The 6,438-nt window shown below is 41.8% G+C and overlaps 2 long non-coding RNA genes across 2 annotated transcripts; one reads left to right on the plus strand and one right to left on the minus strand.

The window, feature by feature from the left end:
• Positions 1 to 1,406: 1,406 nt before the first annotated feature.
• On the plus strand, positions 1,407 to 5,478 carry LOC123652006. The gene is made up of 2 exons (XR_006741025.1): positions 1,407 to 1,585; positions 4,821 to 5,478. It is a non-coding gene; the product is annotated as an uncharacterized LOC123652006 (long non-coding RNA).
• On the minus strand, positions 5,247 to 6,226 carry LOC123652005. Its single transcript, XR_006741024.1, has 2 exons — positions 5,660 to 6,226; positions 5,247 to 5,475 (listed from the first exon to the last, which is right to left on the minus strand). It is a non-coding gene; the product is annotated as an uncharacterized LOC123652005 (long non-coding RNA).
• Between the last annotated feature and the right edge of the window lie 212 nt (positions 6,227 to 6,438).

Raw genomic sequence — 6,438 nt, forward strand, 5'->3', positions numbered from 1 at the left:
CAGCTCATTTGATTGCCCAGTAACCCTATAAGGTAGGTACTATAGTTGTTTCCATTTTACAGATGTGGAATCAGAGGCATTCAAAGTGTAAATAATTTGCAAGGGAGCCCAGAAAACAAATAGTAGAGCTGGGAGTCAAACCCAGACAACTCAAGCCAAGACCTTGCTCTTAACCTGCCTCTGACACAAGTCTCTCAGGACCCCTGTAGGGGGCGTTGCCTGGTTTGGGTATTCCCACTGCCCCAGCCAGTTACCATCCTAATCGCATTACCATCCCCTACAGAGCTCCTTTGTCAAAGCACAGCCACAGATTTTAAACCACAAAGATGTGAATGACTATGGTTGTTTAGTTGACGAACCAGATTTACTAAGGAGAAAAGGAAGTATATACTGTGGGCTCTGGAAGACTTCCCACAGCACCAGTAGGTTTTTTTGTTTGTTTGTTTTATGAAAGGAAAAGAAAAATGAAGCCACATAGAATAATCAGGATAATCCAGTCAAAGTGAGACAAAGACTTACTCTTTTCCTGAAGGGAATTTTCTAAGGGTAAGATTTGTAAAACAGAACCAATTAAATTTGCTTCCTGTCCTCAAGCGCAGTTCTTGCTTTGGGTAAAACAAGCCTGCTGTTTACAAAGAGCTTTCACAGATGTCTGCTCCCTGATCTCTGCAGCACCCCGAAGAGGCTGAGCGTCTTGCCTAAAATTACACATGAACTAAGTGGCAGAGTTTAGACTGCAGCCTGGTCTCTGGAGGTGGAGACGAGACACTCTATTATAGCTTCACCATCTGCTCTCTGTTCCTTAGTGGTAAAAGTAGGGTGAAAAGAGGTATGAGAACCTCATGCTTTACATCTGGAAATTTCTAGTCACCCAGAATAACAGCTAGCAAGTCCTAAGGGTTTTATCATGCAGCAAATGCTGACCTAAGGGTGTCACAAGGTATAATCCATTTAATCCCCACAACAAACGAATGAGGAACATGATATTATAACCCCCATTTTGCAGATGAGGAAAATGTGTTATGGAAAAGGTACCGTATTTTTCGGACCATAAGACGCACTTTTTTCCCCCCAGAAGTGGGGGGGAAAAGTCCCTGCGTCTTATGGTCCAAATATAGCCTACACATATACTTTAAAAAAAAAGTTTTTTTACTTGCCCGGCTCTGTGTGGTCTCTGTGTGCTTGCCCGGCTCTAAAATGGTTCTAAATGCTGCTGTTTACTTTACAGGGTTGATTACATGTGTTTATGACTGTGATGTTGGGTTTTAATGCACATAAAATATTTTAGGAACTATTTGTTTCAGAATCTTTTTTTCTTCATTTCCCTTCTCTAAAAACTGGTGCGTCTTATGGTCCGGAGCATCTTATGGTCCGAAAAATACGGTAAGTAACTTGTTCAGACTCACCCTTTTAGCAAGGGGCAGAGATCATTGTCAAACAAGGACATTTGATTCTAGGAGCTGAATCAAACCACCAAGCTCTCTGGCCTCTGCTGGAAAATTAAGATTGAATTGCTTGACAGAGAACCCAACAGTTCATGGAAGCATCTATGAATGGAAAAGGGAGAGTACGCAACACCTTTATGGTAAGAAAAAATATCACAGTACTGTCCTTATGTTAATAATCATTCAAAGGTAAACAGAACTATCCTCTGGGTATTGGCATGAAATATTAATGATTAATGAATTAGAGCATATCAATGTGTATGATCTGAACACCTTCTCTGTGAAAGGGTCTATGTCAGGTAATACGGGGGCTCCAAGGAAAACAAAACCTGCTCCAGCCCTCAAGAAGCCTACAGGGAAGCTAGAGAGATAGCAAAGCACCATCACACATACACACACACACACACACACACACACACACACACACACACAATTGCTGACAGAAGAACTGTTCAAACCTGTAGAGAATATTTTATTTGAGTCTAACTGAAGACATATGCTGGGAAGCAAGATTTCAAATGCTCCGGAGAATAACAGTTTTGCAACTTCTTTTATGTGTTTGAGGTTAAGAATGGAACATAAGGAAGATTACACGGAGGTGGGAAAAATCAAGGATTGGGTTCCAGGACAGTTAACAAGATTGTGTACTTTCTTGGGAGTGGTTAGGTTTATTTTAAAGGCTTGTTAACCTGAATGCATAGGAACAATGGATAGAACTTGCTTAAGGCAAAGGTACACCTTTCACTGAAAGTTACCTGCTTGGGGTTTGACTACCTACAATGATCTGCCCAGTTAGGAATTTATGATCAGATCACCTTATGAGGTTACTTTCCATAGAACCTCCCTCCCCTGCACACCCCTTCCCCCCAGCCCCCTACACACACACAAAAGTGTACAACTCAGCAGGTATAAATAAGAGTTCAGCACAATCCTTGAAGAGAGATGTCACAGGGCCACAGGTGATTAGATACTAAATGAATTCTTCAGTTAATAACTGCTCTGGAAGTGAAAGGTATGGAGCAATCCTCCAGGATGGGGTGGTAAAGGAAAACTTTGTTAGGGAGATAGCATCTGAGTAGGATCTGAAAGGATGCCAAAAAGTGTGAATGGATCTAGGGGACAGGAAGGGTGTTCCAGACAGAAAGAATCCTCTGAGCATAGGAGGTGTGGAGGCCAAATAAAGAAATAAAAATGCTGAAAGTGCCTATTTGAAGTGGGGACAGTAAGAATAAAACCAACCAACCGGCCCTTGGTCCCCTCTCTGCCGGCAGCCCCGCTCTCGCCACCACCACTCATGCCAGGCGATCTGCCAGCAGTGGGTGCAAGTGGTGGCTCCAGCACCAGCTGCGGGTGCAAGTGGGGCCAGTGCTGGCAGCAGGTGCAAGCGCCAAGCGAGATTGCAGTGAGTGGGAGCAAAGAATTTTCAGTAACCAACAGAGGCTCACCCTGATGATAATGACTGGTGCACTGCCTTGTTTTGATGCCCTGCTCACCTGCTCTACCATCCCGCCACAGCTGATGCCCATCATGTTTGTGCTCTGCTGCCTGCTGCCCACACCCACTATGTTCCACACGCGCCTGCTGGTGGTTAGCGCACATCAGAGTGATCAGTTGTTCAGTTTTTCATCCGTTCAGTCTATGTGCATGTTAGGGTTTTATATATATAGGTGGTCTTTGATTACCTCCCATACACCTACCCACGATTGGGGTGGGGTAGGGATGCAAGAGGTTGGCCAGTTGGGGAGGGACTGTGGGAAGGCTTCAGGGCATGTCCGGCCCATCTTACTCAGTCCTGACTGGCCAGACCCCAGAAGCAAACTAACCTCAGTTAAAGTATCTGCCCCCTGGTCAGTGCACATCATAGCGACAGGTTGAGAGGCCTTAGCATATCATTAGCGTGTTACTTTAAAAAAATATATTTTTTAAAATATATTTTTATTGATTTTATACAGAGAGGAATTGAGAAGGATAGAGAGCTAGAAACGTTGATGAGAGAGAAACATGGACCAGCTGCCTCTTGCACCCTCTCCCCCCCCCCCCCCCACTTGGGATGTGCCTGCAACCAAGGTACATGCCCTTGACCAGAATCGAACCCAGGACCCTTCAGTCCACAGTCCGACGCTCTATCCACTGAGCCAAACTGGTTTCGGCGCATGTTACATTTTGATTGGTTGAATGGATGACTAGACACTTAGCATATTAGGTTTTATTATATAGGATATTTCAAATATTATTCATACTCTTTTTTGTTCCCTCACCGACTTTAAAATCAAAATCTGTAACTTCCTACCACCCTATCCACCACACCCATCTTTGCTTCTTCCTTGGAATCCCAGACAATGAGGCTAATAAAGGCTTTCACCTCATTCCACTTCTTAGCCTCTCCCACATTAGGCATCTTGCTCCATTGCTCTTCTTCCACACCACTGACTCTGGCTTCTTCCCTTCAGCATTTGAACTTGAGTCTCTCTTATCTTAGAAACACACACACATAATAACCCAAACACTCCCACTAACACACACACCCATCTTGCTCTGCCTCTTGCCCTGTCTTTCACTTCACAGCCAAATTGACTGGGAAAATGTTCTATCCCCTTGTGTCTGCCTCTTCACTTTCTATTCAATCTGGCTCCTACATTATTCACTGTAGCCTCTCTGTCTACATTCACCAGATTCCCTCTCCAAGCCTCTTTTCTCTGCACCCAACCTATTGCCTGGGACACTCTTCCCTTCACTATATTCTACTCATCCTATTTGTTCAGGAGCCATGGCCTCAGGAAAGCCTCACTCCACCTACTTATCATAAAACGCTTAATTACCGGGTAAGATGTCCTATGTGTTGGCATAGCATCTTGTGCTTAATATTTATGTACATTTTTCACATCACATGGAAATTTCCTGTTTACTTGTGAGCCTCCCTTGCTAGACCATAAGCTAGTGAAGGTCTGTACAACCACAATTCCTCATACTGCTTGTCTGAATTATGAATTAATGAACATATCCATTACTCCCAAGTTTTCTTGTCCTCTTTTGTAATCCCTCTCTCCCTTCCTTCCCTGATTCCAATAGGATGTCACATTATATTGATTATTTGAGCATTACCATACAAGCTGTGTTTTTCATGAAATGCAATTATGGCGATCAGAATGTATTACAACCATTAACTTTGATAATAGCAACAGTCCATTCATATAGAACAAGAAAAAAAACCCACCAAAACATTTTGTGCCTATATAATTATACAGTCTATTTGTTTATGGAATAAATGACTATCTAACCGTATAATTTACACTAAAGCCATGCTAACTCTTCATGAACTTGAGTGTGAATTATCTGATAGTTATTCTGAATAAAAACTCCATTTTCTTCTTACAGATCAATAATGAGAGCCATCATAAAGGGTGCTTCAAGAGTCTGGCTAGTGAACTTCATTTCCAGTTGGCTTTGGATAAGTATTTCTCAAACTAGAGCTGTGTCGGAATTACTGGGAGGGTTTGTTAAATTACTGAGCTCGGTCCCCAGCGTTTCTGCTTCCATAATCTTGGGGATGAGGACCTGAGAATTTATACTTCTAATAAATTCCCAAGTGTTGCTGATGCTGTTGGTTGAGGTACACACTTTGAGAACCACTACTTTAGCACAGTTAAGAAGCATTAAGGATATCTAGATCACATTTCTAAGTTGGCCAGCATCCAGAGAATTCCAAGGATGTCCTAGATGTCATTAAATCTATTGGACCTCTCTGGAGGATCCATGGAACTCCACACATCTCACAAACCATTTGGACTTCTTTCTAGATAAAGATAAAGATAGGAGCATTTGAAAGAATGAGGGTATAGCACTTCTTAAATTTCTAGGAAAACTTTAGGCCCTTGGAGGCTCTGCTGATTAAATCACAAGAACAAAGGGCCCTGAACACACAGGGCAGGGAAAATGAGTGGGAATTCTGAAGTTTAAAATGTATGTATGTTGCTAGGGCCAAACTTTTCCAACCAACCAAATAGGAAGTTAGTAGGGCACTTATTAACCCCTAGACCACATGTGTCAAACACAAGGCCTGCGGGCCAAATCCGTCCCGCCAGGCCTTGCAATGTGGCCCGCACCTCGCTGTCATCACTATGACAGTTTATGACTGTTCAGTAAACCATTCGGCCCGCGATTTAGGCTGGATTTTAGATTTTAGCCCCTTCTCTGATTGAGTTCGACACCCCTACCCTAGACAAAGAAACTGCCCCAACAACCTTCTTGGGTCCCCTCCCTGCAACAGGGAGCTTTTCCGTAATAAAACTTTGCTTTCGCTCATCTTTGTCCATGAACTCATTCTTTGATTTCTCTAGAGAATGAACTCAGACCCAAACAGAAAATTTCGGTATCGCCTGGTCTAGTTGATTTTATTTTGATTTATCCTCCTTAGCAGAGCAGACCCTATAACTGCATCCCACCCTTCCCCAACCATTTCTTAGTAATGTTACAGGTCTATTATATACAATCCTACTATTCTAGCCACTTTGGTGAGTTTTTTGATGATTCTCATGTGCTTTCTGGTCTCTCTCATAATAACAGTTTTGGCTGCCTAGCATGTTTTTCTTCCTTTCCTCTTCTTCAGTAGTTGGTTTTGTTTTTTCTGTCATCAGAAGTAAATATGTGACTCTTTACAATTTAATTTTAAATAATTTTTGCATAAAAATTTTTATAGTGGATTTTTTGCCAATGTCAAAAGAGCATATGGAATATTTATACTTTTGAAGAAGAACCTCTTCATAAGCATTGTGTGATTTCTGAAGAAATGCCTTGACCTGCCTAAAATAGTTTACACACTGGTCTAAGAGTTACTTAGGATACAAATAAATTTCAATCTTCTGTAAGAAAATTTAAGATTTTTGACTTATACTTTGCCATAATCATAGTATATTAGAGTATCTAATGTGGTGTTTTATTATTGTTTTTGTTATTGTTATGTTTTTAAAGAATCAATAAGACTTAATTGAACTTT

The sequence above is a fragment of the Pipistrellus kuhlii genome, unplaced genomic scaffold, assembly GCF_014108245.1.
Source record: "Pipistrellus kuhlii isolate mPipKuh1 unplaced genomic scaffold, mPipKuh1.p scaffold_m20_p_10, whole genome shotgun sequence".
Classification (NCBI taxonomy): Eukaryota; Metazoa; Chordata; class Mammalia; order Chiroptera; family Vespertilionidae; genus Pipistrellus; species Pipistrellus kuhlii.